The sequence below is a fragment of the Pagrus major genome, chromosome 18 (genome assembly GCF_040436345.1).
Source record: "Pagrus major chromosome 18, Pma_NU_1.0".
NCBI lineage: Eukaryota > Metazoa > Chordata > Actinopteri > Spariformes > Sparidae > Pagrus > Pagrus major.
In genome coordinates this window covers 30,368,545-30,381,333 of record NC_133232.1, presented here as the reverse complement: position 1 = coordinate 30,381,333, position 12,789 = coordinate 30,368,545, and the positions used below count along the sequence as shown (strand labels likewise).

General features: G+C 42.7%; 1 long non-coding RNA gene across 1 annotated transcript; it reads left to right on the top strand.

The window, feature by feature from the left end:
- Positions 1-1,914: 1,914 nt before the first annotated feature.
- On the top strand, positions 1,915-5,286 carry LOC141012852 (uncharacterized). Its single transcript, XR_012180413.1, has 2 exons — positions 1,915-2,746; positions 4,920-5,286. It is a non-coding gene; the product is annotated as an uncharacterized lncRNA (long non-coding RNA).
- Positions 5,287-12,789: the final 7,503 nt, after the last annotated feature.

Below are 12,789 nucleotides of genomic sequence, written 5' to 3'. Positions count from 1 at the left end.
ATGCGCACAGGGAATGCACATCTCGTTTCTGCTGCCGGAGGATCGCTGCAGGCAATGTAGCTAATATTTCCCTCATCAAATATGTATTATTTCACCCACCAGCATCCCATCAGCTATTAATCAGAATGTAAATTTTTATGACCAGGGGACCTGATCTGCGATAACTGATCACTATATATGAAGACTAAAGCAGTAGATTCAGGGAGGGCTTCGCCTTCTCAAGCTTACGTTACACGCCGCCCCTCGTTTTGGGCCAGTTTGCAAAAGCTGGAACCAGGTTAGCATTTTTTCTTATGTGAACTTCTTAAACAGTATTAGTAGTTGATTAATCGATTAGTTGTCAACTATTCAATTAATCTGCAACTATTTCGATAGTCATTTTTAAAGCAAAAATGTCAAAATTCTTAGATTTCAGCCTTTTAGTTTCGGGTCTTTTTACTCCTTCATGGCAATAAACTGAATATATTGAGATTGTTTACAAAGCTCGACATTTGAGGACATCAGCGATCAACATCGTTTACCATTTTCTGACATTTTAATGACAAACACCTGATCAATTAATCAAGAAAATGATGACCTTTAATCAAGAATGCAAAATAACCATCAGCTGCTGCCCTGTTTTGCTGGCTGCTGAGTAAAAGTCTAGTTTACAAAAGTTGTGGAATAATAAAGGAGCAAACAACTTCTGTTATGTATTTCTGTATTCCAGTTTGGATCAGTACAGCACTTCTGATAAATATCTTGGTTTTGTCTTTAATAAAAATATGAGCTTTACAAAGGGGAGAAAAACATCAGCGGGGAGCGAGTCAGGGGTCTGTAATAAATGAAAATGAAAAATGCATCCTGACCTTGGTTTTTCCAACATTTTCAAATTTTCATGACTCAGTGTTTGGCTTGTTGTGATTTTATGCTACAGAAGTTCAAGGATACCCCGAAAGTAATTCTATCCAGAGTCATGAGGTGCTTTCCTGGAGTACACAAGAAAGCATCATCGAAGCAGAGAGGAGAAATAGTTACCAGCTTTTTTAGTTGCTAGATCTTCAACTGGGGGATGTTTCTGCAGTATTTTCTCTTTTTACATTTTTACTTTGGGGTGCGGCATAAATATAATCCAACAAAAACTACTAAAGATCCATAAGGAATGATGGAGCTGCACCAATTTCACACGTTAAACTGTGTTTACGGGTCCTGTGGAGTCGAACTGCATCTGTGAAAAAAGTGGTATAAAGGATTTTGTTGCACCAGAGGAAGCTGCATGTTATCTGATAAACTGCTTCCAGTGATGTCGCTCAGGGGCTCAGTTGCTTTGTGGGTAATGTAGGCGCCATAGGTTTTGAGAAGCAGCCCAGTGGTCTAACCTCGGACTCTATAACACCGATGGACTCATTATGGACAGTTTAAAGGATTATCTACTCGGCCGATGGAAAGTTGGGTGAAGTTTCGTAGTCCGCAAAACATTTCTGGAGCTTCAGAGCAAAACGGCATTACAGCGTTCTCCTAAACAAATTAATTTGTGATCTCGAGGGCTTCCTGAGACTTGGATTACCTCGGATGAGCTGTATGGAGCCATTTTATAGATGTTTAGAAATGTTTTGTGGACCACGAAACCTCACCTGACTCTCCATCGGCAGGAGGGTGAGTAGATAACGACTGGATTTTCATTTTTGGGTGAACTTATTCCTTAAAACCAACTGATCAAAACGCATTCTTCTTCCTTTTTTTTTTTTTACAAACCTGTAGCCTACATCACCCACAATGCAACTTAGCCACTGAATGACATCACTGGAGGCAATTAATCAGATTACATGCAGCTTCTTCTGGAGCCACAAAAGACTTCACACTATTTTTTCCCTCCTAATGACCCGTTAACACACTTTAAAGGTGCTACTTGTAAGAAAAGTTGATTTTTTGAGTCTCCTTCCTTTGGGACGGCAGCCGACCCGTCCTACAATCCCAAAGCGTCAGTATTTTAATAGAAAGTTGGGAATGACACTCAAAAATCAACTTTTCCAACAGATGGCACCTTTAATATGTAAAATTGGTGGAGCTGCCCTTTAAGTAACCTGTCCCCTCTTGGTGTCTCCTCTCAGGTGTCCTCCTACATGGCAGTGTTGGACACCACAGATTTATTCCTACGTGTTGAAGCCTGTTAATAAACTTTTCCACCCTCTGTCAGACATGATTAAAGGTTGCAGATGAGGACGCGCTCTCTCAACCTTGAGCCAGATTTTCCCTCCTGACGGCTTTTTGGACGCTTCCTCCCCCTCAGCTGTGACTTCAGAGCCTCGTCCCCCTCCCGCAGCAGCTCTTCCCCCGCAACGCGAACCACGCACGGGAACTTCTCCGCTCGCATCTTGATTTCATTCCAACTTAATACGCTCCCTGGGATGAGGAATATCAACGCGTTGAGAGACGGTCGGTCGAAAATCCCGCAGATGAAGCCGTGTGCGTGCGGTGTGCGGCGCTGATGCGAGCGTGCGGAGCGCAGCCACCTTAAAGAAACGCAGCCCCGCTGATGTCAGAGACTCCGCCGCCGGTGCCGCGCTGCGCTGCTCCGCCGTTTCAAATCTTCATCCGCGCTGCTGCTGCCGCCGCCGCCGCTGCTGCTGCTGCTCTCCTCACTTTTCTCCAGCTCATGTCTCGACTGCATTCACGGGAGTAGCTTATTCCAACCTGCACATTCAGCCCAGTCCTACCTGAGCCAAAAAAACTCGCCTTTGGAGGAGGAGGAGGAGGAGAGAGAAAGGTAAGATTGTGCAAAGCTTCTTCTTCTTTTTGGGTATATTTTGTGGTTAACCTCACATCCAGGGCGCACACGCACAGAGACGCGGTGTGACAGTGCGCCAGGCTTTTCTTTACATCGCCTTTGGGTCACTCGTGTGTGCATGCTGAGGAGGAGGTTTGGCTTTTGTTGTGCTGCAGTTAGGAACCAGGAGACATCGTCCCGGTCACAGTTTTTGGCTGCTGGATCGCTCTTTAATCAGCTGATGTCCGTGTGACGGTGCTGGTGATGGATGAGGGCTGTGGAGCAGCTGGACGCTTTGGGCAGAGAGATTTTTGGACAACATGCAAGACGCGCACACCAGTTTGTCCATCCGACACTGATTGAGCGCGCTTTGTTTTGTGCAGCCCAGAGGAATGAAATAAAATAAAATAAAAGGCAGGACAGACCCTGGCACATATCTCTCTGCAAGTTTCCCTCTCCTCCTCCTCCTCCTCCTCCTCTTCCTCCTCCTGCAGAATAAAGGAGCGTTTTTTCGGGCTTTTGTGTGCCTCACCAGTTTGTATGGGTGGAGACTGACGTGTGTGATGGGCAGACTGAGGTGTTGAGCCGGATTTGAACTCTGGATGTCGCGAGTAATTATGATTACAATTACACGGTGTGCGTCTTAAGCCCCGAGACTGTCTTTTCTTCTGTGAGGGGCCCCCAGGACGAGACGCGGTGCGGGATGATTTAGGGAAATGTGTTTTTTTAGAGGGAGGAGTAATCCTGCATCTGTGGAGCTGAGGCAGCAGTGTGGCCAATGTTTAAAACCCAACATGTGAACTAAGACACACAAAGATCTGACGGTGCACTCACTGGTGTTAACGCCAGACAACTCAATTAAAGAGGCACTGTGTAGTTTTGGAGAAGAATTGACAATATTAATGAGGTTATGATACAAACTCATAAATATTTATCTTCTTCCATAACTGAATAAACAAGCTGTTCTCAGAGGGAAATACTGTTTGAGGCTAGAAAGATGGCAGGGTCCGCCAAACATAAGCAAAGTGAAACAGGATGAAAGTGTGTCGTCCTTTAAGGTCAGTTTGTTGATTCGGTCGTGAAAACAAACAGTTTGTTTTTATTTGGTTTGTTCCGTTTGTCAACGAGGATTTTTCTCCACTGATTACAATTTCCTTCCCAAAACCACATAACGTCAGAAAACAGCTGAATTAAAGGGGCACTCTGTAGTTTAAGAGAAGAAATTTCAACCTCAGATTTTAAACAACAAGGTAATAATACAAACTAATCTATTTATTTTTGCCATAACTGAATAAACAAGCTGTTCTCAGAGGAAAATAAGGTCCCCTGATCTCGGTTTGAAGCTAGAAAGGTGGCAGGGTCCGCCACTTATAAACAAAGTAAAACAGTATGAAATGGTGTTGTCCTTTAAGCTCAGTTTGTTTATTCAGTCATGAAAATAAAGAGTTTGTTTAGGCATAAAAAAATAAAAATCACTCAACAAAGATCTTTCTCTTTCCCAAAACTACATAGTGCACCTTTAAAGTTTGTTTGCGTCGTATGTTTTGCAAACTTATTGATACATATTTTAAGCAAATGTGCCGTTTGTTTGATCTGAAACTTCAAATATGTGGATATCTTTGATTTTGACGTCTAAAACAAATGACTAATTGTTCCTTTAATGGCTCCACTGGACGGGCTGGCGAAATATTTGAGCTGTGACAAATTATTACAACAATGCGTCCGTCTTAATGTATCAAATTCAACAGGAGACTTGTGTTTGTCAGTGTTCTGTATGTTCATTCTTTTCAGGGGATCAACCGAACACAAAAACAATAATTTCCTTTTATATAAATGTAATCATCTCCGGTTTTAAAAGCAATCCTCTCGCTCCTTCTTTCATCTTTGGTCGTACAGGCCGGTAATTCTTGGCGTTCATGGATCGGTCCAGGATGAAATTGAAGATCTCTGTAAAGCTTTAAACGGTTTATTTTGGGTTTTAATACAAAAGCTGAAAGCTGAATAATGCTTCCTACCCGACGGGCACATCCTGCCTCACAGAGAAATTCCTCTGAAAATGACGTTGATGTTTTCATTCTGCAGGACGTCTCATTGTTATCAATCTGTATTCATTTAAAACCGCTTCAAGTGATTTTCATGGACAGTAATCTTTCTGTACCTGATTTCTTTTCAGGCAATCCAATTTGATGTGATGATAGGACTGCGTGTCTTCTGATCTCTCAGACTGCTGCAAAACATCTGAACATAAGAGGAATGATTCTGCAGATTGTGGCTTTTATAATGCTTAATAATGCCCAGCATACGTTGCGATGACCACATTATGTGTTGCTCTTTGTATCAGATTTGGCAGAAGGGACGGCATGTTTCTTAAAGAGAAGTGACGTATAATTGTGAAAGATGCTAAAAGGATTATGAGGATGCTCAATTGTCGCTGCCTCTCTCCGTCTACATGCCTCCTGGTCATGTTTTATGTTATGCTTTACAACACTCTCCCTCCAGCTGTGTTTTGGAGAGAATGTAGATTAAACTGTACAGCATCATCCCATTTTAATGTCCTTTATTTATCCTTAGGATGACAGTGCCACTGTCACTTGTATCAGATAATGTTAAGGCAGTGGTTCCCAACCTTTTTTTTAATCTGATGCACCCCCCCAGACCTGTCAGAAGGAAGTACATTCACCTCCTCGATGATCTCAGCTGTCGTGGGTCCACATGTGCTCAGCTGAACTGATTCCAAACTGGATGTCATTTAACACTTTTAATCATATGAAATGGATATCATTATTCTTTGCTTTTCGTAGGCTGCTACTACTTTGTGGAGTGGCATGCTGGACATTTAAACCATCCTAAACCACATTTATCCTGAGCTAACTACCTCAACCTCGTCACCCATTATCCAGTATTCAATTCCAAACATCCAGTTACATTTAGCTCTAACTCAACTGTGTCGGCTGTCTGTTACTTTTAGCTAACAGCTGTTTATCCAATTCAGCTGCTTATCCATTGAGATTATTATTTAAATAATCACTTTTAGCTAACTTTAGACCATGGATTTATAATAACACCTGGATATGGTGCCACTGCTCAGCCATGCTTGCTTGACAGGACACCTCCAACTGCGTAAAAGACTAATTATGACTTTCTCTTATGAATTTTTGATTTGTGGGGGTTTTATAGGCATATTTGCTGCACAGACCGGCAGGTAAACCTTTAAGCTAAACTTTCTTGACGTATGCGACAGACGAACAATTGTAATTGGATTGAATAGGCGCCACGTTTGGGTCCGATATCCAGATCTTTATAATACATCCTCGCTTCTCTGCTTCCTTGCTTAATAGTTCACACACTCTGCACTGGAACACAAGTAAACTAACCCTGGTTGTGAATCATGATGCTCAGGCATTTGTGTTTTTTCTGGACTCATTTCACAGTTTTCAGAGTGCCAAAGGTTAATCCTAAATACGCCAGTACTTCAAGGCGGGGGAGCTGGTTTCTTTCATGATTTGTTTTCATCACCTCTGATGAATTCTAAACATGTATTTTGGGATTGCATTATTTATACTGTTATGTGGGGAGCAAGCTGTGTTAAAGATTGTCTCGGGCATGTTTTTCTTTCCCCCCTTTTTTAATTCAGGGGAGTGATCTGAAAATGTCATCCTCCGTTAAAGTCTGCCTCGGGTCTTGAGTAACTCTAGCCGAGCGTTAAGAATTAGCAACCTACCAACTGCTGTAGTGACATTACATATTCCTACTGAGAAGATTTTTTTCTTTATTTTCAATATAGAAAAAGCACTGTGATCGTGAATAATTAGTCCGGTCTGATATTTTCTAGCTCGAGGAACGTAGCGATGAGTTTTTCTGGTTGCAACCTCGTGGAGTTCAACTGCCGTGGTGATTTAATTACCGCTGACCCCGGTTTTGACCTTATTGATGTCACCTTGCTCTCCAGAGGGGGTGGCTGCAGACCTGATGTGTTTTTCCATATTGCCTCTGGCTGAATATTTGCAGTTAAACAGATTTTCTGACTCAACTTTTATGTGCCTTCGAACGATAATTTCTGTCTGTGAAATGTATCTAGTCTACACATCGTCTTATAATTAGCAATAAGGTACCGAGTTGCCACTGGAGTCTGCACACGTTCAACATAGCCGGAGACGTCTGGGCTCATTTTTATCCCTCAGAAGGAGCCATTTGTTGCCTCTAACACAGTTTGAAGAGCAACTTCGACTAAACTATTACATTTTCTGATAATCCACTGAGCTTGTATCCCGCGAAGCGTTAATTAGGTTTAGTGAAAGTTTCTCTGTCGTGTTATTTCATCTCGCCTCAGTTTGATGTTTCAGTTTCTAACCGCGCCTGCAGAGAGGCTGTCTGATTGGATCAATATGACAATGTCAGTGTTTGTGCCTGCTGGTAATCACCTCAAGAAGTCTGTCTGGAAGTAATCTTTAAAAAACATTACAAACCTATTTCTTACATCCATGTTTTGTTATTTGGGCCATGTTTTGTTGTTAGTTGGCAGCTCCCATGATAAGACCCAAACCAAGAATGACTTGATCCTACGAACAAGTGTTGTCTGTGTATCCAGCTCGATGTAGCTCATTCTCCTGTGCCTCCTAACCTTCATTGTTGTCCAAAATTACTAACAAGACACATGAGCAACAAACGTGGGCACTGTAGTTTATGTTGTACTGTCCTGGTGCCATGAACACCTACTAAAGCTCCAAATCCACAGCTGGAAGTCATCCACAAACAAAACACACAAATCCAAAAAATAACATTAAGGCCTCGCTTTGTTATGTGCACAAGACGGGTGTGAATACAGAGCCAGCACAACGGGATGGGGTGGTTTTCTTGCACGGTTTGGTTAGCGCTGACACCCTCCATCCGCCTCGCTCCTCTCCTGCTTCATGGCTCTCCTGAACCTGCCGTGTTTTTGACGTCCCCGGAGTCCCAGCTGCTGTAAAACACTTAAGTAACCCCAACCCTCGTCTGTAAACTGACCTCCGTCGCTCTCGGAGGCTGTGTTCGGTCCCATCGAGGCTGCTGAGCCTGGTTCCAGTTCTGGTGTCTCGTATGTGCTTTGATAAACAGTAAATTCATCAAATTCAGTGCCTCATATTGTTTGTTTCCAGGCTGCTGTCGCGGTCATATGCCGCTTTGGTTTGGGCATGGTTGGCACGAGGTGATCGATCATCCGGTTCCTCTCCCATTAAAAGAGTTCTTAACACTGCAACGCTCAGATAATGGAGGACGACCAGGACGACCAACAGAGGTGACTGAGTAATACATCACAGATCCTCTGAGTTTGGCAAATTCACCTTCTCTGTTAGAGCGACACATTTTGGGACTGAGTACCAGGTAATAAAAGAGAGTGCTGCAGCTTTTACATTCTTAATTAAATCAGGGCTAAAATCAACCCAATCATGTCGTCATCACACATTACAGAAACACTTAATCTCGGGAAATCAGGTTGTTGTTGTAGCGTTTTAATGTTTTGAAATGTCTCGTCTTGTAACTGCTTTTTTTAAATACTGTAGTGTTAATTTTCTTAACAGCAATGTTGTCTTTGTCTCATACACTGCAGATCTAAATATAGCTGACTCTGTTGCAGCTACAAAGCTGTGCACCGATGATCCTTTTCAAATAAACAGACAAACACATAAATAAATGAATAAATACTAAAATAAATTTGCATCCAAAATGAACTGGAGTGGAAGTATAAAGTAGCAGAAAATGGCAATACTGAAGTTAAATACAAATACTATGCAGAATTGCACTACTTAAGTACAGTAACTGAATAAATATACTTGGTTACATTCCATCACCGAGTGCCACAGACAGGGCGGAGAGGTCATAAAGTATTAATAAGAGACTGTCTTAGTCCGAGACAGTCTGGTTGTGGTCTTTTCATAGATTTTGTTGACAACAACGAGCCTTATTGTTTATTTTTCACACTGTAAAGTTTCCTTTTTAAAAACGTATTAGATATGGATTTACAAAGTGACAACGCTACTCTTCTTTAATAGTAATCAGGCAGGACTAAACACCTTCAGTAAACAGAACTGCGGTCCTGCATAAAACCTCTTTCAACATCACTGACCACAGACCAGCTGTGTTTGCACCATCCACTATTCCTGTCCAACAAAAATGCCACTGGTCACAGGCGTACACCTCAGGCCCTGCTGGAATAAAAATATCTCAGTGCCCTGTCAAGTGGCCGTCCCTCCTGAGACCCAGATGGACGGATAGTTGTTGTACACCTCAGAGCATCATCCTCCCGAGCTCTGTGGCCGTTGGACAGCTGTGCTCAGTCAAGCAGGCGGCAACAGTCCCATCATCTCCCTGCACCTCTCCATCATCCCCAACCTCAGCTGAGAGATGGAAAAATGGACAAATGGGGGAAGAATGGGGATAGAAAAGCAATTTGCTAACTCCATAAATTCCTGCGCCTGTGGTACCTATCCTTGGCCGTGGTGACTGCGAGCTATTATTTAGAATCTGGTAACCGATGCTTTCCTATTAACATTAAATGGGTTGGTGTCTGCGGGTTGTCTCCCACGACACGTTTATGCTGGTTATTTACTGCGCGGCACTGCAGGCCTTGCTCTCTGAGCTGCTCCGAGGGCCAGCTCACAGTGTGGCCCCCTGTGGCAACTCATCCTTAATATAGCAGGAGGGGGGTGGAGGAGGAGAAGCGACCAGTTGCTTGATTCACAATCGGTGACTAAGAGGGAATGTTGTCGGTGTTAGAAAGGAGATCTGTAAATGACACAGGAAGAGAAAGCATGTGAGGATGTGATGGATTTTGTGTGTGCTGCCACTTTTCTCTTAATCTTAGCACACGTCTGTTGGCAGAGTGGATTTCGGGTTGGCAATGTCAGCCAATCTGTCGCTCCATCACTTTGGTCCAGACTGAAATATCTCAAAAACTGTTGCTAGGGTCTGAACGATGGACGATGGCATCGCCGATGGCTGTCAGTCATTGATCACTCAGCCGTTTGACAAGGAAAATCTCATTCCTGAAAACAGAAGTTACTGGATGTAACTCCAGTTCTGTGAGTTTATGCACAGTCATCTAACAGGATGGTAAACCTCGTCCAGTCTCCACCCAAAGCGAAGTTACATCGCCCAACCCTACCTGTTGGATGGGCTGCTGTGAAATGTTGTCTGTTCATAGTGAGTATGACTGACTTTGATGATCCCCAGACTTTTCATCTAGCATGTTAGCATGCTAATATTAGCATTTAGCTAGTATTGCATAGCCAAACCTATCTCCATAGTCCATCTCCCAACGAATCTGAAATGATCATCTTTGATCATCTCAGGATGCAGCGACTGTTTCCCTGCAAAATAGTGTAGAGGGAAACTTATTTTGCATGTAGGATGGCGAGCCCGGGTATTAAAATGGCTAAATCTCCGCAAAAGAATGGATAAACTCTGCTAGCTTGTTTAGTTTTGTACCATTAGCGACAAGGTTAGTGTTACGGTCACTTGCCATTTTCACCTTGTAGGTTGCTAGCTCAGAGGTTGTTGTTTTTTCCCCGTAGCAACAGGGATTTTGAAAACAGTAACACACCAGCTGTCTCAATTTTGGGGCCGCATCCTTTGAAGGACACGTTCTACTAAGTCGTGGCATTCATATAACACGAAGGTTCGTTGAAGGATGAATTGAGACACAGCTACAGATAGTGGAAGGGAGGAGAAAACCAACTAAAACACTGCCCAATCGCAGGTCTCAATGACGGTCTACATACGGTAAGACCAGGACTTAGTTAAAAGTACAGCCTCACAGAGCTGCTAACATCGCTGTAGAGTCTTTCAAGTCATTCAACCTTTACCGGGTGAAGAGATGAAAAGTTCACACTGTAATAGAGATCATAGAGATCATACATTTTGCCCAGGATGACAATCAGGCTGCAGTGCGGTGAGCAGAAGATGTTTAGGTGGTGTTATTTCTTAATCCTGTCTTCCTCTGCACCGGAGAGGCTGGCTGTGGTTATTTTTCCTTTCTATCTGCGTATGTCGGCATGTGGGACAGATGTTTGACTAAATATTCACTGCCTGAACATTGCTGCTTTTATGCAGCATCTCACAACAGATGAGTGATTAAACTTGTGACAATGACAAACGTCTTTCGGTTTTGTCCTTTTTCAAAGTTGAAATCCGTTGTTTACAAAAAAGTTTTTGTGGTTTACTTTAACGGTCGATTCTAGCTCACGATTAAAGTGTATCATTTAAATGCAAAGCTACATCTAATCTAATCAATGGAGTCTCATATACAGAGCTTTTCAGGATGGACCATAAGCCTGTAGAAACATTGTGGTCAATAACATTACATCAGCAGTCCTCCACTCTGATTGGAGTTAATGGCTCCTGCATTGAGTTCAACATACTTCTTGTGGCGGCTGCTGAGTTTGTTTCCCTGGTTGCAGCTTCTTCTCCAAACTTAACCTCTTCTATACTGTTTCCAGTAAATCTTACAAGAAAGCCAATCGCTGCGGCGTGTCAGGTCGTGTTAGGGCAACATGGCGTCTGCTCTCCACTGGTCACACTGCATCTTCTGCACATGTGCTAACATGCTCCAATTAAAGCTGACATGTTCTGATCAGCACCGTGTCATGTCTGGCAGTACAACCTCGGGTGGGCTTGGCGCATCCTCCGCTGCTCGGTTACTCAACTCCATCTTCGTTTCATATCGTCCCGCTTCTCAAAATTCATGGAGAACATTGTTGATATTCTGTGTCGCGGCTCTGACTCTCAGACAGAGCCCAGATGTGTTTGTCTTTTTTTTGTTTTTTCTCTCTCATTTTTAGATTCAGGAAATGGGATGGGCTTATTTGGATAATTGCTGTGAGTCTCCTGGCTTCATGTCATTTTGGAGACATAATGGAGTGTTATATGCAAGATGATGAACTCATTAGAAATTTCCCCCTTCCCCAGTCCAACCTTCAGGCTGTGAAAGAAAAAGGCTTTTCAGAGACTATTTTCTGGCAAGCCTTTAAAGCAGGTATTACAACTGTCTTTGAATTAAACATTTTCTATGTGGAGTAAAATGTTTATAAATATATATATATATTTTTGCTATTTGTTTTCTTTCTTTTGCCCTTTTTTAAGTGAATCTGACCTGAGTTAACTTTCGACATTGCTGGTAGGCAGATGCTTGTAAAGTCTACCTTGGCTTTTGTCCTCTCCCGTGTTTCAAGCTGGGTGTTATTTTCACAGTTTTGCCCATTATTCCTGTTGGTTTTAATAACATTTTATTCACCTGCACCATGGCACACGCTGCGGAGATGGCAAATCCGCTAATTACAGGTTTAAAACGGCATCCAGTTCTGCAAGCAGCACAAGCTTTAACCTTGTCATTCCAACAGCAAAATGTATTCCCTAGTGGCATAATTGCCTGAGTCTGTAATGTTTTATATGGCTTCTCCATTGAGCCGACTGGGCTATGTTTGCCCTTCCTCACACACCCCTTTTCCACCAAATTAGCTCTGGAGCAGAGAGGTAGCAAGATGGTGGATTGTGTTGAATACCTGCTCTGTTTTTAAGATACTCGCAAATCCATCTGTCTTGCAAGGTCACGTCAGAAGTCACTATGTTAAACCGAAAACCACATGCAACAAGTGCTGTTTTTCCGTTACATCCGCTGGCCTGGCTCTACTGCGTTTGACTCCGCGCAGCATCCTGGCGTGGCAGGGATTTGCATTTCCACCACAACTAGGATACCTGCTTAAAGACACAGCAAATCAAGGTGTTTTTATGACAGCAAAATATTTTTGGCTTGTTTTAATGATGTGTTTCTGGCATGTAGACACATTCTTGTTCACGTCATATATATACATAAAAATATTTAGTACATTCAACAAAAAAAAGAAAAACTATGTACAAAATGTATGTGTTAAGTGTAGTGTGATGTGAACATAAAGTTTTTGTGTCACTCCGACAGTCTTGAGCATTTGTGTGGACTCGACAATAAAATGTACAGTTTGAGGTTTACAGCGCAGTCTAAATTGGTTCTAATTAAGCATGCTGCAGTTTAA